The sequence below is a fragment of the Tachysurus vachellii genome, chromosome 14, assembly GCF_030014155.1.
Source record: "Tachysurus vachellii isolate PV-2020 chromosome 14, HZAU_Pvac_v1, whole genome shotgun sequence".
NCBI classification, from domain to species: Eukaryota; Metazoa; Chordata; class Actinopteri; order Siluriformes; family Bagridae; genus Tachysurus; species Tachysurus vachellii.
Genome location: NC_083473.1, coordinates 12,523,973 through 12,551,912, shown reverse-complemented (window position 1 = coordinate 12,551,912; position 27,940 = coordinate 12,523,973).

Sequence of the window (27,940 nt, the reverse complement as noted above, 5' to 3'; positions counted from 1 at the left end):
TTGTGTCAGAGGCTCACAGCCCACAACATTAAGAATTGAAGACGGATTCAAGATCTAAATTAAAGGTTTTTATTAACTCCACTACTGCCCACTCCTGAATGAATCCTAGCTAATCCTGCATGCTACAACAGTTAATTATGTTTGCAAGCGCTCAAGTGATTTTGAAATATCTGTTACCCAAAATATAAGCATTTTGTGAAAGTAAATGAATAAAATGCTTTGTGAGCAATGAACCACGCACTGTACAATAAGCTCCCATGTCAATCAAGTTTGTTTTTCTTTCTCCCATTAATTACCCACCCACATGAAAATAAGAAAAAAGCATCAGACATTTTGTGTCACTCTGGATCCTAATTCTGATGGCTTGATTTTTATGATGTGTCTGAATTTGTGATGAGGATTTTCTTCATTTTCTCCTTAGTTTGGTCACCGACGAATTCACATCTAACTTTCCCCATCATATGATATCTACCAACCAGTATGAGGTAAAGGCTAACTTGACATGCACGAGAGAGAGAGAGAGAGAGAGAGAGAGAGAGAGAGAGAGAGAGAGAGAGAGAGCAATGGGATCCCTTCCAGCTAGGGAGCATGTCCAATTTTGCTCTCTTGGCTTCCAGCCACAGAATGCAGTGGTATCATCAAGATTCAAATTCACAATCTGCATAGAAAAATGTACAATTGAATAAAATATCCAAAGTCAAACAACCCTTTACACAGCTGATACAGCTTTCCTCACACTTTCCTCCTATTTAACCACCAGTTGCAACAGCTTCATCCATTTTTAGATTGTGTTAATGCAGTGTCCATTTGTGACTAGAAAAGTGCCTATAACCATCACCACTTGCGTGGAATAAGTTGTCATGGAGTCAGCAGTCTGTCTTTTTTTTTAATAATATTTGACATGTAGTGCACATGTTCATGGATCAGTTAACTCAGAGATGCTAGAGCTGTCTGATAAGTTCCAATTTATTGGATATCAGAGTAAACATTGCCCTTTAGTCATACGTGCGGTAAGCTCTGATGCATACAGCACACGAAAGCTTCAGAGAAATCCTTTCACGTTTGATCAGTACAAGTGTAAGCACAGTTCCTGTAGAAGAAAAAATATCGGCAGTTACATAACCTTCACAAAAGATGGAGCGAGAGATTTCCATGTACCCATGACCACTTTCAAAAAGCCTGTCAGGCATTATAGATTTTCAAAGGCTTTTTGCAGTTCTTCAGTGTGCTTTGTTTATTTCATGGTTTGCAGCGTTCAATTATCAAAATAATGATTTTTCCTCTTGCTACATGCTTCATAAGATCACATTTTTCATCTAATCTTTTCTACAAACTTTCTTTTTTTTTTTTTTAAGACTGCTTTTCATGCTACAAACACTGAGCTACATCGCTAGCTTATTAAACATTATGCTGAATATTTTCATGTTGCTGTGTGCTAAAGTATAATCAGTTTCATATAGAGACTGTCCATTGTTGGGTTGGGTATTAAGTGGAAACTATTACAAATTAAAAATGCAAATTGCATTAATTAATCATAAGGCAGCAGTTTGTCTAAGGTACTGTACAAATTCTTTGTATTTTCCTTAAGGAGCCTCAAACTGTTCATTGGGAAACCAGCCTATTTATCAGAAATGTCTTGACTTTCATTGTTTATAGTGAAATATGATATCTGAATAAAGGACCACAGTGTATATTATACTGTTCAGATTCTTTCTGACAAGTTGAGCTTGAATTATGTTACTGTATATTCTGTCTAACATCCATCTGTTCTTATTGTCCAATAGGGCCATTGGCAGGTCTTTTGTACTAAAGTAAGATCACTAATGTGTTAGGGGATAACCGGAGGTGGCACAGCTGCCATAACAATGTCAGGACTAAAAGTGAAGCTTGAGACTTTCACTTATGATTACAGCTTGCATCAGGTTGCCACAATGGGGATCTGTAATAGTTGAACAAAGGCTTTTTTTCTTAGTTGCTGTACTGTATAGCAGAAGCAGAGGTTTTTTTGTTCTTCATAGCGCTATCTGTTTCACTGAGTCTTTGCTATTAAGGCTTAGGCTTCTAATTTCATTAAGAGGATGTGACAAATCAGACCATGTAGAGATAACTCATATAGCAGATGATTTGCTGAACTGATTCTAGCAACATTATTCTACAATAAATCATCTAGCTTGATATCAAGTCCACCAAATTTCATCCTCTCGCCCTTGAGTCAGGTGCTAATAATATTTACAACAATGTCACAAATGTCACACTCTTGTACACACCCCCTTCTGTTCTGTTCTTCATATTCCTTATTCATATTCCATGTTGCAGTGTTTCTCCATCATTCTGTTTCTCTGAACTGAATGACCCCCTAGAAGAAGAAAGCACAGAGGTGCAGCTGGCATCATTGTCACCTCATAGCTCCCGGGTATATAGTTCATTTTCAAGACGTCTTTTTTTGTGATGTTTTTCCCTCATGTCTATGTGGAATTTTTGCCTCTCCAGTTTCCTCCCAAATCCCAAAAAAAGACTGGCTACATTAAATTGTCACCTGGTATAAACGAGTGTGCGTATGGTGACATGCGATGGATGGGGATCCCATTCAGGCTGCATTCCCACCTCATGCTCAGTGCTCCCAGGATATTCTATGTATCCACCATGACAATAATGAAAGAGTTAAATAAATAATAAGAATAAGAAGAATTTGAAGCAGATTACATTTTAAGCAAGAACACTATTTATAAAATCATTTTGGTAAATAAGTTCTTTTTCTAGAAAAGTTTGCAGAGTGTGGAATTTGTTGGCAATTGTGTGTGTTCCAGGACAACATTTAGGCTTTCTGTTTTGATGGAGTGCCTGTGTAACAAAATGTAACATTACAAAGGTTTAATTTTCACCAAAGCAGCAGAGGCTGTCGTTCTATATAGTGCACACCTGCTCCCTCGCCGCTGATCCGTTGTGCTAGACGTGCATTTTTCGCACCCTCTTCTACCTCACTGGTTGTTGAATGGCTGTGCTAGACTCTGCCTGGTGCACAGGATCTCTGAATGACATGATGGGGCCACCTCTCAGGTCACAGTGTTGGGCATTGATTGACAAGTGCATTTATGCTTCAGCCAAGGAGATCAAGAACAACTTGAACTCAGGTCAGAACATGGAACGCTCAGTCAGCATGTCATTAAATTAATTACACATCCTTCAAGAGTTCCGTCTCTTCTTCCCTCCCCCTCTAATCTGCTGCTTTTGCACTGCAGTACAAGACTTACATAACCTCAGAACCAACAGTAACTATACATAAACGGACAATACAGTAGCTATAGTGTTTCTATACAGTAACACACAGTAACTATACATAAACGCACGATAGCTATCTGATACAAACTTCAAAATTAAGAGTTTTGCTTATGCCTCACACTACATAAATCATTATTCAGTGAATATAATTATCTGTTATAAAGATTCAGACATTAACACTTTTTTCTCACACTTAATCAAATTTTAGAAACTTTTCTTTGAAGATTCCTTACCTTAAAATTCAAAGAATTTTCACTAGGATTCACTAACATTAAAATGTAAATCTGTGTGTGAAACTCATCACCATTAATGCTCCAGATAAATAATGTATATTTCATTAAAGTCTAGTAGTTATGTAAACACCTCCATGTTCCCACTCACACACAACAGCTGAATGGATAAAAAAATGAAAGCTGACATACAGAAAAGGATGATGTACGTGAGATATCATGAAAATTTGCATTCTGGGAAAACTGCAGTAACATTTGCTCCCAGAGAAATCATTTTTCTTTTCATCCATCGTTTGCTGAAAAATAAGTTTGGAGGATAGACATAGTGCTCCTTTAGCCATATAAATATTTAAAGTATGTTTTCCTCTGTCTGTTAAAACTGCAGCAATTTCTGGAATGAATACATTTATAAAGCTGTAACTAGAGACATATAAATAAGAACTAGCGCATCTTTATTTACATGTGTTTGATCTTTTCCACTGTGGGAAGGGGGTCAGATAGTTCTCCTATGTCTCAAACTACTATGCAAGAATTATCAGAAATGCCTGAATCTGAAGGAAGCCTCATCTCGCTGCACAGAGCAAAGATCAATGCACTTGTTTCATCATCTCATCCTACATAGTCTCTTACGGTGAAAGGTAGTAAAAACCCTCTTTGTACGCTACTTCTGCAAAGCCACCCCTCTAAGCGAGGCACAAAGAAAAAGTTGTTACATTTCCAGGCTTTGATTTTCCTTTCAGCTTCCAGACAGAAGCACTTTATCATAGCCAGACCACTGCCCTACGACTGCACTTCCTTTTCTTTCTGACCCATGTCTTCTGCTCTTCTCCTTCATTCTTTTCCATCTATTTTTGTCATTCTCCATTTCTCTATCGCTGACTTGACTCGTGTGTAAACGGTGCTTTGGTGCAGTTTGTTTCTGTCACCCCTGATTAATGACTAGCAATAACATTACAACGTGCATGGATGTGGCAGAGTGGATATCTACCACCCACAATCAATAAATCAGTCACCCACAGCTTTAGAAGCTATATGAAGCCGCTCCACTCATATTTCTCATGCCGATTAATGAATGTTTGCTATGGACATGAACTTCATATGAGCCCAGTTGAGTATAACCAATAATACTATTTTGCTCTATGTTTCTAGTCCTGACAGGTAATCACTTCACCTGTCTAAACGAAAAGACAAGCTTAGAGCACTTTAATGGACAGTGACTGTAGTTTAGATTTATATGAGTGTAGGAGATAAGGCTCATAATTTGATTCCTGGAGCCATACATTTAAAGACAATGAAACATCTTATACAGTATGAATGCCTGGGAGCATATAATCAATATCCTAATTAAGGCCATTGAACTGCAAATGTACCTTTATAGAAAAATGTGAAGGCTTAGTTGTATTATAAAACTGAGCCAGAGTAATATTTATAATTTTCTCTTATTTTACATTAAAAGCTCACCAGTGTAAAAGGGGGGTGTCGATAAAAGGCTCACAAAAATTGCAGCTTTTTAATGACTTTAAGCCAACTGAAAAGAAGAATCACAGGGCCATTGCAGTGTGCAGGACTGTATGTGCATGTGTGTGTTTCCAAAAGAGTATCTTGTTTTTACTTCTCATACAGATGTGTGTTGATTTTGGTGTCAATGCAAGTTCATACAATTGAGAACAAAAGTTGTTTCCTCTATGGATTGTTGAAAAGTTTGAAAGTTACATGGAAAAAAGTTACTCATACTTCTTAAGTTGATTTTTTTAGATAATCTATTCTCAAGATAAAAGCATCAAACTCACAGCCTTTACACACACACACACACACACACACACACACACACACACACACACACACACACACACACACACACACACACACAGACAAGCTCACTCACATTTAAACCCAAAAACAATAACTGAGGGATAGAAAAAGTGGACTAAAGAAACAGATTTTTTGTCTTTGCTGTCAAATGCACATTAACAATGTATATTATATATTAACAAGCAAATGGCAATACATGTAATAAACATTAAATAGGAGTCTATGCTGTATATTCTATTGTAATATATGCATATAGTCCTGCAATGTTCACAAAAAATAATACAAACTTGGTAAGATTTAACAATGTCTTACACCTTCACTAACTGTCTATCTTATCCAACACATCCAATAATTTTGGACTATATTTATGGACTTTTTATGGTTTATTTATTTATTTATTTATTTATTTATTTATTTATTTATGTATTTAGCAATCTCTTCTAAAGAAAACATGCACACATTTTAATTAATAAGCTAACTGAGCATTCACTCACTTGAAGTAAGTGTATTATAAATAATTTTATCTATTAATAATGGTCTTTGAGCAGTGTGGCTGATTAATGTGTTGAAAATACTTTTTAAATTACATTTTCATTGACTTTAAAGGGACAATGTTAATAATTAATGAATAGTGCCATATTAGGTATGTTAGGTATTTATAATTGGCATTGATTGATTAGTGTATTTATACCTAAATCATACATTTCAGCAAGACATTTTGTTTTCATGAAACTTGTGTTGCTGAACCTAACACTGCTTCTCACTGTCAGCTAGTCCAAAGGAAGAAAAACGATAAAGCCAGGGTCAGAAATGCACGGGTGAGAGGTGCCGCTGTTCCAGCTTCTGGTCTGTTACTACATCAGTAAGACTTTATGTAAGGAACATGTATTAAAAGGTAACTAAGGTCTTGTTCTTTGTTCTTTTGGTAAAGCTCAATTAGATACTTTTAAATGGTTTATTCATGAATTCGACTTCATCAGCAAGTCATAATTCATAATTAAGGACGTGTTTTTATGACTAATAAATGCATTTTAATTGTTATAAATGATTAAATGTTCATGTTATGCAAATAAGTGTGAATGAATTAATCATCAACATTCATCTCATGTTAGTGCATAATTGGAAAATGCTCTAGCTGTAACTTCGATGTGGCATAGTCATAATATGCAGGGCCATATTATAGTTTTATATACATTTCACTATAAATTCTTTCAAAAAATAAATAGGTAATATAGTGTTAAAAGACATTACATCTGATTGAAATGCCATAAAGACATGAAATGATCTCAATTCAGAAAATGGCATGCAGATTTGTCCCTAAGAATTTGCTCAGTGCTTTTCATTGCTTCAGATCAATAATGTACATAAATAACTAACAAAGCAACTGCACATTATCACAACTAATAATGCATTTATTAAAAATCTCACATAACACACCACTTATGATCAGCACATGTTGTGATAAAGTAATAAAGTTTAATTCATAGTAAATAAACCTTAGTAAAGTAAATTTTCAAAATTTGACAATTGGTCTTCGCTCATTTGTTCTTCAGAACCGATCTAAACAAGGCAGTGCCGTCCCTGGCAGAGTTCCAACAGATAGGTCAAGACATATAAATCAATGTGTAAAAATCAATAAATCAATAAAAATCAATGTGTGTGCGTGTGTGTGTGTGTGTGTGTGTGTGTGTGTGTGTGTGTGTGTGTGTGTGTGTGTGTGTGTGTGTGTGTGTGTGTTAGGAGGGAAGAGGTGGGTCCACATATTTAGCCACTACATTTTTAATTCACCATAAATTCTCTTTTGCATAGTGTTAACAACTGGAGAACTTGAAGGTTGTGTAAGTCATGACCGAACTTTGGCATTAGATAAGCCATTCAAAACATTGAATTTGTACCTATGGTGTTTTATTTCTAAAATTTTGCAAGCACAATCTAGTTAAATATAAAATCCCTCTTCTAATACCAATTGTCATGACATTAAACTGGAGGTTAAACTCAGATCCTGGAAGTCTACAGCCCTAAAGAGTTGTGTTTTCCACTGATCTAACAGACTTAATTCAGGCTTCGAGGATTTCTGTAATGAGCTGATTAGATAAATCAAGCATGTTAGATGAGGTACAATGCTACAGTCTGCAGTACTAAACCCTCTAGCACTTTATCATTCCTGAATTTAAAGCACAAAAAGAAAAGGACAGGCATACAGGCAGAGAAGAAAAAAGTGTGTGTGTGTGTGTGTGTGTGTGTGTGTGTGTGTGTGTGTGTGAGTGAGAGAGAGAGAGAGAGAGAGAGAGAGAGAGAGAGAATGTCAGTGCCATAACCGACGTAGATGCCAAATATGATAAAAATATCTTTTTTAGACAGACAACTGGTTTTATGCTTATGTGCATATACTTGACCGCACACACACACATACACACACATCTACCATTCTTATCAGACTTATTCCATCATTCTCCCTCACCCAAGGAAGCTGGAGAATTGATAAAAAAGGAAAGTGACACACACGTTCTTGCTTAGGGCTACTGAACACATTCTCCACAGTTAAATCAGATCGGGCAAAGGTGGAACTCACCATTGCCTGGAGAATCAGTTTACCTGATGACCACCACAATAGAATATTGGAACTGCTGTGGGATGAAAAGAATCCAGGATAACCATTAAACTAATTACCTACATTGATCAATTAACTTTAATAGTTAATAAAATTAATCTTTAATTTAATTTATTATGGAAGTAATAATGTTATTACAGATTTTTTTTGATACGCAGAATCACATGCAGTGAAATGCATTTATCAACTGTCTGTGACATAAAAACAGAATAAAAATAAAAATTTGCATAAACCAGAATATACTACTATACAGGGAAGAAAAAAAAAATATTTAGAAAATATGATATAAGGAATTGAAAAATCTGTGAGGTAGTGGGTGGTGTTCAAATAACCTGTGGGAAGAAGCTCCATTCTCTCTGTTTGCTTTAAGGGAGTTGAACCATTTCCCTGTCTGCAAGTAAGAGAAGTCCGTTGTTTGGATGGCTGAGGATTATTTGGCATTGGTCCAGCACCGCTTATTGTAGATAGACTACAGAACAGGAAGCTCAGTGCAGATCACTTGATCACACCACCCTCTGTGTCACCTATCCTGCTTAGTACTGTTCCCAAACCAGGCTACTGTATGATGCTTCCCGTCAAGAAGCTTTTGATGATGCATATCATCGCTGTCGGGAAGAAACCTCGTATGTCCAAATTTGGTCAATTTCATATTTTTTCATATATCATACTATTGGTCAGTCCCCATGTGGGTCTGTTATTTTTACAAGTTATTAACCAATCTAAAGTCTTGAAAATAGCTTGAACGCAAATCTCTTAACTCCATTGGACACTTCAACTGTCTGAGAAATCTCGTAACTCCACCTCTTCTTCACTCCGCGGGAGAGCTGCACGGCATATTTCTCCTCAAGATTAAGAGTCGCAACGAATTAACACGTCTTAAAGTGATATCTAAAGTGATTTTCGTGGGGCTCAAAGAAAAAAAAATCTTGACCCCCGCTAGTTCTGGTGCTCGTCTGAGGACAGGAATTTAGCGCAAGACTAAACCCTGTGCACTGCAGATAAGATAGGATTGTATCTTACAATGTCAAGGCAAACCGTTATGTTCAACCGTCATGCTCATCACTTTAAGCAAGCTGGCTGGCTTTTTGCCTCGTTATTATACGTAAACATGCCGTATAACGTAGTGAAACGATAATTTGAACTTTATTAATTTTATTTTTTGGGTGCAATATCCCTTTAACTATGATTTTATCGATGTTTATCTGTGTTATTGATGTATTTTAAATATCTATTTATTACTGCTTATTATACATGTTCATTGACGTTTTAAATGTTTTTTTATAATATAATATTTGAATTAAATTGAATGTTTTGGATACCACTATGAAATTATTGTTTTTATTATTATTTTACTGGCTTTAAGTCAGCCTACTTATAGACAATGCCTCTCTTGGCACTGTGCATGTAAAACACTGTTTTTTGGACACTAACAAGTGAAAATAATTAGGTTAGATACATTTGAGTAGGTCTGTTTTGTTAAAAATCGATAGTTGCAATGCTTCTGTGCAGAAAGAAACCCGTAAGCCACGAAGGAAAGTTTGCGAGCAGATTAGACTAATTTCCACCTATTAGACAGCCTAATCAGCTTATTGTGTTTTGTATTGCATCACTTATACAGTAGCTCTTAAACCTTTAAAATAGAGTTTAGGAAGATGTATGTAACTACAGTCTTTAGCTTTGGTTAACTATTGAAGCCTTTTCTCTTGTCAAAAGGCTCAACGTGACCGCAGACTTTATTGAACACTGCTGGCAGCAGCGACGTCTGTGTCCGTACCGTTCTTATCAATGACAGCATAATCTCGTATCTCCCTGCTCCCAAGTCATAAAGCTTGTATCTCCTATAAAACGTGACTTTGGGAAAATGTTGTGTTAATGTTGGAACACAACAGTATATGATGGCAATATAAGGTATAATAACTTTAACGATACAATTACGGCGTTTTTTTAATTTCCTGAAAAATAATGGTTTTGGAGATACGAGGATTCCGCCTGACGGCGACGGTATGTAATTTCTTGAAAATTCCTTACCTTAGAGAGCAGTTTAAAGTCTCTTAATTGTTTAATGTGGTAAAGATACTGACAGATCTTCCAGACCAGGGTGTTGATGTGACAATACCGTGACAGGTGCCATGATGTGAATAACAAGGTATCAATGACAGTAAAACCTTCCATCCTAAGAGACTGGTAGCTCCTCCCTTGCTTCATGAAGAAGTCCACTGTTAAATCCTTTATCCTGCTGACGTTCAGGAGTAGGTTGTTCTCCTGGCACCAGTTTTCCAGGCATTTACGTAATCTCCTCCAGGTAGGCCTTCTCACCATTATCTGAAACCATGTGCACCACAACATTGTCATCAGCAAGCCTGACAATAGTGGGGGAGTTGGAAGAGGCGACACAGTAATAAGTGTGCCATAAGGAATAAGGAACTCAGGACACATCCCTGGGGGGCTAAATTGCTGAGGGTGAGGGAGGATGAGACACGTCTGCTCATGTGTGCCCACATGTCTGCCTACATGTGGCCTGCCTCTCACAATGTCTACTGATACAGGGATGGAGTCCAATATGGTGGTGAGTTTGGGTGGAATTATAATGTTAAATGCTGAACTGTAGTTCCTTGTGTCCAGATGGCTCATGTCTGTGTGTAGGAGGAGTGTGATGGCATTCTCAGTAGTGTGATTGGGATGGTTTGAAAATCGTAATGGGTCCAGGTGTCAGGTAACAAAGAGGTTATGAAATCTCTGACCAGTCTTATAAATCATTTCATAACAACGGAGGTCAGGGCTACAGGGCAATAGTCTTGGAGGTCAGCTGGCTGTGGTTTGTTACAGGAAGGATAATGGACTGTTTGATTACTAGGCTTGACTGGGATTACTGACTGTTCCAGGGAGAGGTTGAATGTCTTCTTGAACACCGGTGCTAGCTGGTCAGTGCAGGCTCTAAGGACCTGACTTGAGATGCCATCTGGTGCTGCTGCCTTCCTGGTGTTCACTCTCCTGAAAGCTTTCCTCACATCATGCTCCAATATGATGAAAGCGGGTCCTGCTCTGACACTCTCCGCATGCATGCTGCCATTAGCCCTCTTAGCGCTGCTAGCACTGCTAGCACTGCTAGGGCTTTTAGCTGTAGCCACGAAGTGAGTGTAAAAATTGTTCAGCCCATCTGCCAGAAAAGTGTATGTATTCACCTTTTTGGAAGATGGTGGTTTATAGTTTATTATCAATCATTTTGTCTTTTATCTTTCATGGTAAAAAACAGCCCATCAAGTTCTGCTCACTTATAGATACAGAAGGTTTAAAGCCACAGCTAAGCAAATAGGCATTCAAATTTTTAAGTTAGAAATTATCATAAAAATGCAGCATCTCCAAATATTATTTTGTCAAATGATAAAATCCAGCCTTCCTCTTCTCCTGCTTATCTCTACACCACTGTCATATTGTCTCTGCCATTCTCAAATGGCTTCTAATGACTCCATTTGTACTTGATTAAAACCATTAAATCTTCATGATTAGCACTATATTAGCTGTGGCTTTAAAGCTCTGTAGCTACAAGTGAGCACGCTTGATAGACTGTTTTAGCACCAAAGATAAAAGACAAAACATTACTGTAGAGTCTTATCTCCCAAACATTTATGTACTCGAAAGTGGCTTATTTTCCAATATGCACATTAATTTGGACTCTGCTCAACTGACAGAGGTCTTTACCACCAGAACACCCTGCTGGTAGAATGTGACAGCTGCCAGGCAGCTGGATTTAAAAATCATTGGCATTAGGCTCCTTCCAGCCGACAGAAAAGGAGAGTTAGCTGAATAGGCAACAAAGTGAAAGGCCTTTTGCTGCATGAATAGAACAATCCACTTAATGGAATGATTGAGATGGAATTTAGCATGTACGTCCTTTATTAATAATATAGAATAAGACCAAGCCCATATGGAGAATAGTAGTTATACAGTAGGAGAAAAGCAACTTGTTGGAAACCCCATACTTAAATGTCTGCACTTTCTTTATCTCAGCAGCTTGAACCATCAAAAAATTATTAAGCTTCAGGCATCAGAACAGAAGCAGTTTTTATAAGTCCCCTGTATTTTTGGCTATACTCATCTGGTCTGTGGAGCTAAGTACAGATTCAACATGCTCCCAAACCAGCTCGTGTCCGTGAGTGCCTAAGTGAGATCTCACTAACATGATTTTATTCCCACTGAGCAAAATCTGTCAAAAACATCTAATCAGATTTTAATAAATGCTAAAAAAATTCTCTGATGGATTACTGTTAGTATTAAAGAGTGTGTGTACTGTATAAGACATTTAGACATATACATGTAGTTCAAAAACAAAATATAACTACCAAGTTATATAAATATACAATATACAGAATAAAACTCTATCCCACTTAGTTTATTTTTATTATTCAGTGTAAATGTTTGTTTGCTTGAATAGCACACATGATCGTTTTAAAGACTAAATGGAAAGCATAGCCTTCCCTAACAATGCTTACCAATGTGTATATATTACTCATCATACTTGGTAAAATTCAATATTTTAGACTATCAAAATATCAAATATCTCACTGCAGTATTGTGCTGTTCTTCACTTACTGCAAATTGTTTTCTGTGGTTAGAGCAGCGTACGTGAAAATGTCCATTCAGATTCAGTGAGAGTCAATGAATGCTTTTTTGCATACAGGCCACAATCACACACACTTTGCAGGATAAATAAACAAGGAGCATGCTATGACGAATAAGGGAGGCATGTTTGTATGAAATGAATGGGGAAATACTTTTGCCAGTGGAATAAAATGGCAAATATAAACAAAGATTTAGCAGCGCAAAGAAATTGTAGTGATATTGATCATAGAGATTGATTTGTCAATAGTAAGAAACAATGCTATCAGTTATCCACTGCTGGCTGCTCTGCTGTGAAGTATATATTATTTTTATTTGCTTATTTAATTGTAATGTCCATTTTAAGGATTGAACTCATAGACACATTTGTCTATTTGTCATGTCTAGGTTCCTCAAACATTGCCATATATACACCTGTTTCCCTGTTCACTCATACCTCCATTCCTGAAACAGTCACAAATCAACACAAATCAAATCTGTTCAAATCAACAACAGATACCCAAAATGCATTTAACATTTAAGCTTTCACTAGATAGCATCCAAAGCTTCTACCAACATTTACAACAATTTTACCACTAAATCTAAACAGATCTGGAACAACAGCTTGCTAAGTTAACTTAACTGAATGTTCAGTGTACGATAGCACTGTAATAGCACACACTTGCCAAACCTTTGTGCTCTTAAATATTTTAAATCTTAAAAATGCCTAATGTTCAGTTTATTTGTATGCACATACATTACATTCACTACAAACATACCAATCTGTGCCCCCAGTACAGTATCATCTGTGACAGCCCTTATTCCATGCCACCAAGCAACAATAAACTGTAACTACATGAGTTTCATTTCCTGAAATATTAGCTATTAACCAAGCAATACAATTAGGCACATTAAGTTAAATATAATGTGGACAATAAAGTCATTATAGCTTTGTAACATTACCTCCTGTTGGCTTGCTTATTAGTCCACACTTTAAGTCTACAATTACAGTAAAATATCAAATTTATTACAATAAATTACTGAGAACAATAAATGTTTAGGGGGGCACGGTGGCTTAGTGGTTAGCACGTTCGCCTCACACCTGCAGGGTTGGGGGTTCGATTCCCGCCTCCGCCATGTGTGTGTGGAGTTTGCATGTTCTCCCCGTGCCTCGGGGGTTTCCTCCAGGTACTCCGGTTTCCTCCCCCGGTCCAAAGACATGCATGGTAGGTTGATTGGCATCTCTGGAAAATTGTCCCTAGTGTGTGATTGTGTGAGTGAATGAGAGTGTGTGTGCGCCCTGCGATGGGTTGGCATTCCGTCCAGGGTGTATCCTGCCTTGATGCCCAATGACGCCTGAGATAGGCACAGGCTTCCCGTGACCCGAGGTAGTTCGGATAAGTGGTAGAAGATGAATGAATGAATGAATAAATGTTTAGAAATTCCTAGTACAAATGTCTCACTAGGCAATTATCTGAGGTAAAAAGGTTTATATTAAAAGGTAATCACATGACAAAAAAGCAAACTGTTTATGAAGTGCAAAAATGTTGAAAGCTATAAATCAACATTCACACTCAAGAAAAAGGAATTACTGGTATTTTTTATCAATATTCTTGTGCTATTTAAGTGAAGACCATAAAGGAATCTTCAAAGCAAAGAAATCAACGAATTCAGGTTGCTAGCAAATCTTCATATGAGCACATAGATACGTAGAGACAGCCACATTGTAATGAGGATTAAACATGTTCTTGGTGTAGGCTAGCACCATTACTTGAACCACAAGAAAGGTCAGACTCTCCTGATATTTCAGGAGATGATTTGCAGACTCAGCAAATCACTATAATCTGTGAAGGCAAGCAGGTCATCGATTGATACCCCAACGCTCCTGAAAGGACTTAATAGAAAAACAACACTTAACCTTGCTTGGTAATGTTATTTTGTGGGTATTTAAGGATTTTGAAGAAAGACTAGCAGTTTTGGAAATGATGCTGAATATACTTTAAATAACACACTATGTTCAAAGATAATTTAGAATTTACTAAACTATGAAAGGTCAGTCTAAAATAATTTTTAAGGTATTCTGTAAATTTTGACATGCTATAGATTCTGTTAATGGTTCTGATATCAGATTTTAGCAGCATGCCCTGCAAACTAGTTTCTGGCAGATTAGCTAAAAAAAATACATTAAATACACTATATCTATATAAAGATATATATAAAGAATAGCTGAAAAATATCTAAACAAACAGCCTTGTTTTTGTGCTGGAAAAAAATGTGGTAGATTTGATAGACTTGTGCTCAAACTTAACCAGAACTGATCCAAGAAACACATTAACAGGTAAGCATGCCTAGATACCTGCATGTTGATCACCCATTATTAGAAAGGTTGTGTTCTCCTTTCCTTGCTCTACTCACTGTAGGTTTTTAACCTTGGAGTTGAAACCCCATATGGGATTGCCTGAATGTTTCTTTATTTGAGAGTTCCTTTAATGTTGGTGAATTACTAGTTTAAATTACAAAAATGCCACACACATACAAAGCTGAGAGTCCAAGCGAGCAAAACTGGCATGTTGTCAGCATAAGAAGGGAGGCATTAATTTTTCCCCAGTCAATCAGAGTGACACTGACAGATCGTGTGCATCTGTGAGCTCATGTATGCAAAGAGGTGGAAGCTGTTTTATGACAGCTAGCTATGGCTTTTTATACCTTGTCTATTACTAGTTATAATAATCAAAGTGACACAGCACACATATGTTTTTTAACTACAAAATATAATATTCATGTTTCATTTTGGAGAACATGGTCTACACAGCAAATAACCTATTTCATGTTATAACGTACAGCAGCATGGTGACTAGCACTGTTAGTTTCACATACAGGTGAAAATAGCATTTACTAATCTGGTGCATTTACTAGGAAGCACAAAATTAACCACTGAAAAGAAAACTCTGTACACTCAGATTAACTTAACTGTTGGTATTATTGTGGTAAGGGTAACATCCCAAAAAGGCATGCTTTCATCTAATTTAGCTAACTTTAATTTGATGCAGTGTGATTCACAAGCCCAGACCTGCTATTAGACACAGTAATAGGGATTATGAACGGTTGTGGGCTCTTATACAGAGTGATTTATAAAAGCATCATTAAATACCTGAAAACAAACCCATGTACAATATTTGTCTCTGATGAATGTCATTTAAATGTGCCAGTTTGTTTGTTTAATGCTAAAAAATAAAATTAATAAAAGTATATAACAAATAATAATAATTAATTGAAAATGCTTTAAGAGATATTTTAATCTTCAAATATGAAAGCACAACACTAGCCTACTGTCTCAAGTGGGACATGCATACATCTTCCATTAATAAGGCTCAGCAATTATGTGCCTCTGTCATCATTTGGCAAGCTTATACTGCCTACACACATCCTTCAACTTCTACTACAGAAAGCATCTCCATATCAGCCATTATCATCTGGCACAGTGTAACTTCCTCACATTAAAACAGTAAATTACAACACACTATCAAGATAGCAAGGGAAACCATCAGCCTCAATCTGTGTTCACCATAAACCTGCATGTCACAAGAATGCCGTCATTTATCCAGGTACAAAAAGTTTTTCTGTTTGTTTATATCAAGAATAACATAATAGTTTCTCTCACCTGTTCTGTAAGGAACATTCAAATCAAATCAAATCAAATTTTATTTGTCACATACACATACATACAGAGTACGACATGCAGTGAAATGCTTTTTACGTCTGTCCGGTATTCAAGCATGAAAAGGAATGGAATTAAGGATAAAAATAAAATCAAAAGGAGGTAGATAAATACATATATGTGTATATACATAAATGTGCATGGTAGATATTGGCAGTACAAATTTAAATGATTTAGTGATTGTCCTTAAAGTGTCCATGTGCAGTATGGTGTGGTATAAAGTGGCACTGTGCTGTGCAAATCCAGAGTTAAAGTCATAGTGCTAAAAAAGGTGTAGAAATAAAGTGAAGATGGAGGGAGAGGTCTAGAACTAGATCCTGGGTGCTTCTTGGTTTAAACTCCGAATGGCCTGCCAATGGGATGGAACATTACACTTTGGTCCATTCTGTTATGTTCTGTCATGTTATGAATGTGTGACTCTGTGTTCATGGTAAATTTTATGGTACCCTCATGACTAGTGATCCACTGTCACCCTTATAAGGATGATGAAGAATAAAGGCGGATCCTAAAAATTAGTGAGATGATGATTGTGGTTGTTGTTGTTGTTGTTGTTGTTGCTGTTTTTGTTGCTGCTGCAATTGGCCATACACAACCGATTAGCTATCTGTTTTATATCTAATATAGAATTTTATATCTAAGTTATATACTTGTATGCATAGGATTATTTTATAATGTAGAATTATATAATATATATTTATTGAATTTATATAAATATAGACCTGGTTTTAATATAAATTTGGAGACTGACTACTTTCCATGTAGTTTTCTTTATATAATACTGAAAGGATGGCTGAATAATACAGAGTATTCACCAATATTAAAATGAAGCCAAAATAAAATGCACAAATGTATTTCATATGACTGCAAATAGTGGTTGTTGTTAGTTGCTGTGTAGTGGTTGTTGATAGATTCTAAGTGGTTAATCAATGTGATGATGAACAGTCTCTGAAGATGCCTGTTCCTGCCTCTCTTTCCCCTCTCTCACCTTGAGCCTCCAAGCGAATGATGGAGATCAGTGATGAGGAAGTTTCTGGCGCAGCATTTGCATTTCCGGAAAAGGCTGCACGATAAAGCACTCTGACAGTCTGGTGCACTTACCCAGTACAAACCATAAACCACCTGCTGAAAGTCAAACATAACTCACATCAAGTGTGCACACACACACACACACACACACACACACTCACACTATATATATATATATATATATATATATATATATATATATATATATATATATATATATATATATATATATATTCACCTAATCACAATTCACAATGTCACATTGCTGGGGTAATTAATATTGTGATGAAAAATACAAAGCATTATAACAAATATATAAATAAATGCAAATAACTGAATTTAAATGAAGCAACATAGTTATAGTATAAAACTCAAATCCTGTTTTCTAATGATAAACCTATGCATTACAACCCATTTATCACAACAGCGCTGAACTGATCTAAATATTAGTTACAGATTTACTTAGGTAAAAGGATAATTTAAAACATTTTTTAAATGTTAATAGTAGATGCGGTTCCACATTGTGCTAAGATCATTATTTTCCTGTAAAGGATGGAGGTGGGATTTGTGTAGGTCAGTGTATGGAATTGAAACAGCCACAGAGAGCATAATTAAAAAAGCTATGGATTCACATAAGGCCTTTGGGATTGGCTGGCTCCATATATCGTCCAGAATGGTGAGGCGGCCTTGGATTGGCTCATGTGTCACCTCCATATTCTAGCTCACACCCATTTACTCTAGCTTAGATTTGTCATCAGCTCCCTCCCTCCTCCCTCAGGTTCTTTCCTTCTCTCGCCTCGATGGCAAGACAAGGCCACGCTGCTTAGGAGAAAAGCCATGGATTATCTGTGCAATTCTCATTCTCTTTCCCAACTCCCCCTTTTTTCAAACGGCAGCTATGAATCTTCATTGCATCCACTGCCATGGAAAGCGTCTGTGCTCTAAATGACTATTGATGATGCCGCTACACTGTAAGGGGAGAGAATGCAGCATTGAAATGTTCAGATGCAGAGATTGTGGCCATTCTGCTGAATTCTAAATATCGAAACATCTACTGAAGTCAATAAATGTGCTATCTGTGTAATTTATGTGCAGAGCTTACTTTTGTGTGCATCTTTCTTTAGAACCTAATGCCATTATGTGTTCAAGAAATATCATACAAAAACAAGAAGATTTTGATTTCTTTGTGTATGTAATTGCTTGAATTGCTTGCACTGACTGTCAAACAGTTTCCCAGTAAAAGAAAAAGGTGTCATATTGTGAAAATGAGATTATTTTCTGTTTTTTGACAGTAACACAAAAAAGAGAAATCTGTACTGAGTATGGCTCCTTCCTTTCATTGACGACGCCAATTTCTACATGCTGTGTAAAATCACACACTTTATCAACACATTCACTGTGATTGACGCATAAGTTTGATGGTACATACAGTTTTCCATTAGGTTACTGCTTCTTCTTTTTCTTGGCATTTTCACATTTTTATTTCTCTCTAAGAGTGTTTGATAGAGAGAGCTGTTGGGGATGAAGAGATGGGATAGTATCAGCAAAGAAAAACGGCTGAATGGCTTTCAAGGTCTTCTTCGAACTATAAACATTCTCTCCCCCCCTTAGCTATGTTACTGTGCTTTGGTAAGCCGCAGATCAGGCTAACAGCTGTAGGGGGAAATGTGTGCTGGTGAAATCCACTGATAAATACGTTACATTCTATTAGCTTTATATAAATACAACAGATGACCTTGACTACTGCAGTTCAGTGACAGAGAAGCAAGTAAGGCTTGCACCTCATCCATTCAGAGCTCTGCCATATGAAATGATGCTGTGCCTATATATCAGAGCTGTAATTTTGGTGCAACATATGCGCCAATGAATTCTACAGTCACTTTTCTCCTTCAGGGATGTTTCAACAAAAACGGCAGTTGCATCAATGCAGGATATTTATCTCGATTTCTGTCTTTGGACGCGGCTTTATCTCAATTTTTCAGAATCAGACACAGCTTTCTCGTTCGGAACTGAATGTCAGTTAAGATGATCTGGTGGTGTGAAAGGTATAAATGAACCACTCTTAAGTCTTACATTCTTACTCTAGACTGATCACAGGCCATACAATTTTATGATTAAAAGTATAAGCAAGCCCTAGTGTCAGCTCGTCAGTGAATATCTGCACGGACAGAAAGGAGAAAAAGCTTGTGATACTTTGAATACAACAAATGCATGATATCACACAAAAAATTCACCACATCTGGACTAGATGGAAATAATGTTTTATTCCCTGTGCATAAAGACAGGGTATTACGTCTTGCTCCATAATTTTTGTTTTGTGTCTTTTGAAGCTTACAGATCTGGGATTATGTGTTAGCCACATTCAGTCCACTTGTCAAGGACTCCACATCAAGGACTTGACGAAAATGTAAATAAGCATTAATGTTCTTAGGTTGCCTATACATGATCACTTTATCTACAGAAATTTCTTAGACACCGTATACTTCATTATTATGCTTTTTTCAGTCACTTTAAACCTTTCTTCCACTGGCCTTCCATAGCAACATCTAATGTAATGGACTATTATAGGTAACAAGAGGCAACCTACTGTACATTGTACAGTCGAATAGATGAAGCAGCTTCTCACTTGCTCTGATGATGATCTTTTTACTAAATGCGATAAATTTTGAGAAAATGTATAAAAATAAATCTAAAATTTGGTGCATGTTTCACCTTTAAACTTGCTGCTAGGCCTCTCTAGCAACATCCCAAACTCTGTGAGTAAAGCAGAAAGTTAATTAAGGCAGCATCATTTTAGTACAATAAACACTTTTTCTCTGGGAGAAAAATCAGCTGAGACCAATACTATAAACTGATACAGTGTTGAGCTTTTTTATGTATTTTTTTTAAAGGCTGTGGTTAAGAAGACTAAGCAAAGCAGCTCATAAATACTGTATACACCGTGTTATATATTTTTATTTAATGCACACTATGCATTACTATGAGAGGCCTAAATAAAATAAAATCTATTCTAGGGCTACCTATAAGCAAGAGCACCCCTGAACATTATTAAGGTACATCACTTATACGAGTTAAGTACTTCAAACATAAGCCATATTCACACCCAAGTTTAGTTGTTTGTTAATAAGTAAATGTGAAGCCCTATAGCTTCACATTTACTTCACAAGCTATAAAACTGATGTGTTGGAGTTGCAGAACATACGACAAAGAACATTTTGGCTTTTAAGATGCTTATTCGCAAAGATTGCAAGGACTTTTTTACTCAGGACCGTACGGCACTGTTTTGATACTGTACTTTAAACAGGAGACATAATTGTGTAGATAACTTTGGGAAAATCATATGTGAATAGTTGCCTTATTTATATGAATGTGAGAACATATGATGGTACCTGAAGTTCATGCAAATGTACAACTTTGTTTATAAACAGTTTTTTGAAATATGTGCATACACAGATTGTATACTATATTTATTAGCTCAGTATATCTGTTCATCCTAGTTTGGTAACAGCTGTTATTGAGAAAGTTGACTCACAGGGAAGAATAGCCACATGGTCGTGTTTTTCCTGTCAGACTGACATTTTAGCACAATACATTTGCAGAGTGAAAAACAAAAACAAGCTGAAGAGCATTTCCAAATGAAACGAGCACTCATTTCACAAGCCTCTGGTCAAAATTATTGCTCTAAGCAGACAAACCCAAATGATTTGAAAGGATTTAGGAAGAATATGGTGTAGATGTGAACACGTACTCTGAGCTGACTCAACACTTGTCTGAGAGCAATTTACTTTCACTCCCATATAACTGTACTCAATCCCTAATGCTCTCTGCTATAGTATCTGGATTTCTAACATCCTAACCAGGGCTTACAAGCTACTTGAGCTGAGGCCACTGCACCGTCTGTCTGAGAGAACTTCATAGAGGCTGACGGCCGAATCCAGTCCTAATCAAGACCTTATTATTGTACCAAATGCCTAAATCTTCTCTAGAAATTCACCCAACCACTCAGCCAGCAATTGTTTCTCATTTTCTCTCATGCTGTATCTCTCTCTCTCTCTCTCTCTCTCTCTCTCTCTCTCACACACACACACACACACACACACACACCTGCTATCACCATTTCTTCTTTTCTGCCCTTCATCCACCAACTGAGGAGGGAGGAGAAGGAAAGGCAATCGTGTCAGAAGAGATTTTCAGGAAACCTTGAGAGGACGGATGGCTCCCTATTAAGGTAATGAGGCACCGGGAATGGCTACGACGGTTCCCTCATTTAGGCCATCTCAACCCTGCCGCCTCCTCATGAGGATACACACATAGCTCCATAATGGCCTACTCAGTCTTGCTTTTCTACCTTTTTTCGCCTCTGCCTTCTTCAAATTCTACATGGCAGCCAGGGAGGAGTGAGGATGGGGGCTTAATGTTATGGTGCAATTCATTGCATAGATTCTAATCTGTTTGAGCATATACAGACACGGTGGGGAAATAACTGCACATGAGGACTGGGATTGCATTAGAGCAAGTCTGTGTTAAAGTGTACCCTTTCTCCCAGAGGGCACATCTCAAAGATGACTCTGGGAATACTTTGGGAAGTATTAATTTAACAGTGCCACCTCAAGACTGGCTCTTTTGCTGTATAACAGCCTCGGAAGTACATGAATTGCTCATAATAGGATTAACATCCTATGTCACCTTGCTTGTTAAAGCAAGATGGTTTCTTAACTTCTTAATGAATTTTAAAATTTTTTATATCATGATGACTGATTCCTCCATGCATTCAGTAACTTTCCAAAGTGTATCTAGAGAATTCTAAATGTATGCAGTCTATGTACTGTGATGTTTGTGAGTTTGAATCCCTGGGCCACCAAGCTGTTAGTCCTGGGCCCCTGAGCATAAATGAGTATAAATGAGATAAATGTACAGTAAGCCGCTCTGGATAAGGGCGCCTGCCAAATGCCGTAAATGTAAATGTTTTGGGGAGTTGGGGAAAAAACTAAGAACCCAGCTGAAACATGGGTTATAATTTGTACGGATCCTGTGAGCACATGAGCTCAAACAGACAGGAACCCTAGAGCTGTGAGGCACCACTGCAACTCACTTGCCATACTAAAGTGAACAAACTTTGGTGATTAGCTATCTGTCATTTCTTAAAAAGAGGATTAATTACTTTTTATACAGTGTAAATTTGAGAGAGAATTTAACCACTTCACTGACCTTTGGGAAGCAACAATGATTAATTGTCCTTAACTAAATATCACACAGACAAAAAACATTTTCTGAAATGCAAAGAAATACATAAATAGTTTTTAAAATATATAAATATCTATAGAAGTATATATAAGTAGGAAATATCTATATAAATAGATTAAATATCTATATAAGTAGGAATAATTAATTTAGAAGTAGCAACATACTGGCAAAGACAAATAGAGAACATCATGAACATAAGAAAACTGTATGCACTGCTTCATCTTTCATGTTATGACATTTATGACACAGTGTTGTGGTCAATAGGAGGTCATTATTTTTGTATAATGGCCACTGATTAATGACAGCTGTTTCACACCTAATCACACTGCAGGAAATGTAGCTCTCACTTTGTGCCAGGGTCTTTATCACCCTGTTGGGGCTTGTTCTGGAAAACTGTCAACATTTTGTTTGCGACACATTACACATTAGAAAATGGCACAGAGTTCAGTCGATAGTGATTTTTTTTGTGCTTATTCATAAAATGTTGTATTTTTGTTGTTTTTTTTTGCCAAAAGATAAATTACAGTATGTTTTAATAGATTTTTTGTTAACCTAAAATTACTTCTGTTGCATTGCCACATTTGTTGACAGTTATGAGGTTTAATGGTGTTTGGGGGAAGCTGCTATCAAATGGCTTATTTTGTTTAAAGTCACACTGCACACTGATTCAGTGTTGCACAGCAACCATTACAGCATACCCACTCTGCCACCCACTGCCCAACACAGTCAATAGTGATGAATGTCCTTTCGACAGTCTGCGAAGGACAGCGGGCAACAGAGTGAAAATTAAACTTCACAATGCCAGACCAGTATTAAGCTTCTCCTTCTGATTCTTTCTGAAAAGCAGCCTCTACCATAGATCAGAAATGCGTTCTAGGGTGGCTGTGAATTGATCTGTTGTGGTGTGTGCACAGTGGTAGTGATGGGCTGTGGTGGCAATACTTCAAATGCTATAGATTCCTTAAGGGCTGAGAAAACTAGCAAGCTGGAAGAGGAGCAGGATCAGCACTTTAAGTTCTGAAAGCAGAATCAGTGGTTTCTGTGAACTGAGAAACATCATCAGCTCAACAATATATCAGACTAGAATTGTATTTACCATAGCAAATAGAACATTATATAATGTATAAAACATACTGCTTTACATGCAACAGTGAACATGTCACTGTTTTTATGATCTAAACAAAATTTAAGCCCATTCTACACTAGATAATAATAACCTTAAGCACAACTTTCTGCCACTGCTCTAAAGTATTTGTATGTACTGTAGATAACTAGATTTTACTGATCATACGTAGCCTGTTTTCTTGAAGGAAAAAATAAAAGGTTTTGTGTAATGTGAAACTTTTGATTAATGTAATGTTATTCTCTTTACTCTGAAAAAGAAATGAAAAAAGAAATGAGTGGAATCTTTAAAAAACAGTCTTAATATCCAATTGTCCACAAAAACATTGTTTCTCATAAGGTCAGTGTTGGTTCAGACTACCTGATTAAATGGCAGGTTTATGTCACCTTTGGAAACTTGAAATCTAATACATAATCATTTATGTTTGTGACTAGATGTTAATCACTTTTATCAGGCTAAACAAGCTTGAAGTTAGATCTATATTGTGTACTCCTGATTGCAGTAAACATGGCAGGATAGGAATCAGTGTATTGGCAAAGCCATATGTCACATTTATGTACATTTTAAAACATGTGAGCTAGAGTCATTAAAGAGGCCATTTGGCAAAGTAATCACCAGTATACCTTGTTTTAACTTCTGAATGTAAGTATCTTAACCATTGGTAGGTGGGTCAAAGTTCAAGCTAATGATCAGAAGGGTGTAACTTCAAGCTCCATCCACGAAAAGCTGCTACTGTCAGCACTCTGAACAAAGCCCATAACCATATCTGCTCCAGGAACATTGTATCATGGCTGAGCCTGAGCCCAGCTACATAACAAGCTAGTGTACACACACAAAAAACATAGGAGAAAGTGCTAGTTCAAGTATTTCATGATTTGATTATTTGATGTTTGTTCAAACTCAGATGTTTCAGTCTGAATATGTAATCTGGTTTTACATGGAAAATTATGGTTTGCCATTTTTCCTATCTTTACTGAATAGTATTAATAACATAACCTCACATTTATTACTGTACACTGGTCAGGCCTTCAGTTTTTCTTTATGGGTCTAAGATTGAATGAATGTAAAAGTCCTAACCTCTCTGAAAGGTCACACCACTGATTTGCTGATTTGTTTGCTATTAGAATTTGTAATACTAGAATATGCAGTGTGCACCAAATATAGGCCATGTGTGTGTTTGTGTGTGTGTGTGTGTGTGTGTGTGGGTGTGTGTTTGTGTGTGAGTAATTCACCTGAAATGGACAGAGTGATACTTTTTCCCCAGAATACTTTATCTAATCAACTTTAGCAGATTCAGTGAAATGTGTTGGATGCCGTATGTGTCTCCTCTGAAGGTCAGCCAACTAAAGTTTCAACTTTACCATAAAAAAAAAAGCAGCAGCACTACCCACCTGAGATGAAGCAGAAAACATTTCCACTTACGTGAACAGACTTTCTTGGAGGATGAAATTTCTCATTTGGAGTTGACAGCTTCTCAGTAATGGCTGGCTCCCTCACACACAGCTCCAGCTCCATTCTCTATACACCAGCTTCAATCACAGACACAGAAGATATGTGCAATATTTCAGCAGGAGTGAACTAGCCGTGCTGGCTACTGTACATACAGGCAATGAACTAACTTAACTGGCTACAGCACTCCTTGCAAAAAAGCCTCATTGCATGCTCACACTGCCTGAGCTTACAGTTTAATGCAAAGAATGGAACACCGAGTCCCTCTTTAAACAGGCTTCTTTTTCAACTCAGACAAGACACGTAATGAGGTCCGAATAGATAAGAGATGGGACACATGTTAAGCTGACAAGTAAACACAATGGCACTGTTCTGCCATTGACACAAAAGGGATAATATTTTGAAAACCGAGTATAACAGCAAGTCCAATTTCCGTTTACCTTTTTTTTAATGCAAATAATGAAAGTAAATGAAAGTTTAATGAAAGTACAGTAAACACTTCATTGACTTCATCTATAACTAGATACAGAGTTCATTTATAAGTAAGTCCATGTTTCACAAATATTTAACAAAGCACCATTTGATTCAGCGAATTTGCAGCATGTGACACAGAACATTGGTATCACTGCAGCATTGTGTTTTACAGGAGACTGCAATAAATATTTATCTCCAAGCACCAGTGCTGCATTTTCAAAAGGGATGATGGATTCCCCTGTCTGTGCCCACCTTTGAAAGCTTGGATCATGCATATTAAACACACATTTCCAAACAATTTTTAAACGTTGTCATCTTCAATGATACATTCCATCAAACATTTCAAAGGCATTTTCCCCATGTGGACTTGTGTAGGTGGCAGAATTTCTGCCTGGTGTTGTGATGAGAAAACCTGCAGAAGTCTTCTATCTAGTGCACAAAGCCTTAAACACTATTAATTTACATGATTTAAAGTAATACAAAACCAGATTAATGATCACATTTATTTATAATGGTAAAAGAAATCAGACATATAATGTAGATAATATTAACTTAAAAAATAAAAACCCCATACGAACAAAACAGCCCTATCTTTTCTCCATTCATTCTGGAAAAAAAAAAATAAAGATTAGTTATTTCTAATCTACACACATCTATGTATTTTGGGAGAGTTATTGGATTTGTGAATAAGATGGAGATATGCCAAGCCATATTGATCAGTACCATATCTCTGTAACACTCCAAAATGGGTTGCACTGTTTCGGGCTCATTAATCTCGCCTGCTGACATGTGTGTGTATGTGTGTAAGTGGCTCCCTGGCAGCACCGCTCATTGGCAGCAACTTAGACACTGTGGTGACCCTGCTGGAGGAGATGCCATGCAGAAATAGATGGAAATTGCTTCTTGCAACAGTCTGTGGGTTGGCATGATGTGAAACATGCTCTCTTGTTGTCTGTGTCATGTGTCGGTTCCAATGCTTTCCTCAGCTTGCACTTCTCCTGGCTGAGAAACCATCTCCACAGAGAGAGAGAGAAAAAACACACTACTGCTGTGTATGTATACAGGTCTAGGTGTTAAGAGAGATGTGGGCCCACGGAAGAGTCATGTGTTATTTGTTAATGCAGCAACTTGTTAGAATTTTCCATGGCTGTTGTCAGAGCTAGCTGTTACAGAAAATTAATCAACGCTTTCTGACCAATCAGATTTAGGAAATCAATAGAATTTTAGTATAGATTTCTTTGCTTATTCGCTACATCTATGCCATTCATTTGAACTATTAGCTAGTTTTTTTAATAATGACATCATGAATTACCATATTTATCTCTGCGATAAAGACTGTATTCCAAATGGACTTTTTAAGAGAAACACTTTTTAAGGTGTTTTCAGCATTGAGAATCAATTAAGATAAAAAAGCAGTTGGCAATATTCTTGCAGTTTCTTCAGATAAAATCAGCTCACCAAGCGTAAGTTGAGGCACTGAAGAAAATGACATCCCTCACACTTCTCTCCAAGGCAGAGCTGTAGCCCAGAACAGAACAAGAGAAAAAAATCCAACAAATCTCTGTTGCTTGGAACATTGTGACAAAGCTGTAAACACAGTGACGAATTTTAACATGGGTGATATTTTACATAATATCAGTTTTTTGTACAAGGCATCATTATCATTAGCTCATTTCAAAATTGTCTAAAAATGACTTAAGTTGCCAAAATAACAGCTGTCAGAAAGTGTCTAAAAAAAAAAACACAAGCATAATAACAGCACTAAAGCTGCTACACTGCCACTAACTGTGATAGCGTTTGTAATAATGAACAAACTGTCATCACACAATCATGTCAGAAGGTTCAAGTGCAGTGTCATCCAAGATGTATTAGGCTTAATCGTGCAATAAAGACATAAAATTAAGGAACTGTAACTCACAGCTGTGGTTTTGGTCAATACCAGCATATGGTACATAAATCTAACCTGCTCTCACTGCTCGTATCATTTGTCTAAGTGTGTCTGTCAGAGGGCAAGTGTTGATGATGATTATCGTCAGCTCCATCCTTATTACCATCAGCACACCCCATTGCTCTGTATTGATTGCCTAAAACATGATCCGTCTGTGCTTTGACATGAAAATAATTTTGATGAAGTATAGGAAAAGGCATAAACAGAGAGAGAGAGAGAGAGAGAGAGAGAGAGAGAGAGAGAGAGAGAGAGAGAGAGAGAGAGAGAGAGAGAGGACAAATAAACCAAGAACATAATGCCAGGAAGCCAGCTATGAAAAGGTCCCCTATGTTTGTAATGCAATTTTATAATTAGGACCAAATTCCATTAATGGAAGCCCGTCTTCAGCAAAAATTCAGCTTCATTAGGATGGCTGGGGACACCATACATC